A 1,291-nucleotide genomic window follows, 5' to 3' on the forward strand; every position below is an offset into this window, starting at 1 on the left:
CTTTCTGAAAAGTGGGGGATTGTGGAACAGTCTCTGTCCTGCCTGTCTTAGGGTCTAGCAGGTCTTCTCCAGGCTGTGAGCATCAGGTGGGGGTTGGCCCCGAAACTCTGCTCAGTTCTGGCTGATGGAGCATTTTCCTCGCTGCTTCCTTCATCACCAGATCCCTGTTCCCATGCTCCTCCCTTCACCTACCTCTCTCATCATCCTGTCATATCTGGCTACTGGTGACTTGTCTGTATTTCTCACAACCTGAGACATGCCTGCCTTCTTCCTCTTGTTTTCTTTAAAACTTGCTCAAAAGCAACCTCCTGCCAGAGAGTTTCCCAAGTTATCCCCACTCTGCAATTCCACCTTGATGAACATTCCTCATCACACTTATGGGTTGAATGTCCTGTGGTAGGCACTGGCCACCTGGCTGGCATCTACGTTGGCATTGGGTTGCAATGATTTTCCAAGAAGAGAGTCCATGGCTCTCTTTTCTGGATGGGGTCTCTTACAGGATAGGAACTATGATTTTCTCATCAACTTGGTCTTCCTTGGTCTTCCATCAGAATAGCGTCATCACACTGTCCATCATCTTACTGGCATATGGCCTCTTCAGAGGTAGTCACAGTTTTTTCTGAGGATGAGAGAGGTCTCCCTCAAACCATGCTGCTTCTCTGAATCAGCTTAGGAGAAAAGGAGTTTTCCCTTCCCTAATCGTGCATATATGGAGGATTTGGAGAATCTTTCTCAAGAATCTAAATGTTTCCTGGAGGGAGAAAAGGACCCTCGGGGAAACCATTAACCTTGCACTCTTGGAGGACAAATCTTGCATATTTTCATGCATAAATGTACTGGGAGCTAAACTGATCCCATGGGTATTTCCGTCCTTGGGTCCTGGGCTAATACTCTCTCCCCTTCCCCACCCACTCACGTTCTGGGGTTCCCTCTCTCCAGCCTCCCCAGGAGCCTCCTTGCTGCCCCCTTCACTTCCTTATTCCTAAGGGTGTAGATAAGAGGATTGAGGGCTGGAGTGACCACCGTGTAGAAGAGCGAAACGAACTTGCCCCGCCCCTGGTTGTAGCGGTCTGCGGGTTGCAGGTAAGTGTAGATGGCTGAGCCATAGAACAGGGAGACAGCTGTCAGGTGAGACCCACACGTGCCCACCGCTTTCCTCCGGCCACCGCTGGACCGCATGCCACAGATGGCTCGGGCGACCGCGCTATACGAGGCCAGGATGACTGCGGACGGCACCAGCAGGATGACCACGCGGGCGACAAACATCTGACTCTCGGTGACGTTTCCGCCG

Source organism: Otolemur garnettii, unplaced genomic scaffold (genome assembly GCF_000181295.1).
Source record: "Otolemur garnettii isolate 467f Iridium unplaced genomic scaffold, OtoGar3 scaffold00223, whole genome shotgun sequence".
NCBI lineage: Eukaryota > Metazoa > Chordata > Mammalia > Primates > Galagidae > Otolemur > Otolemur garnettii.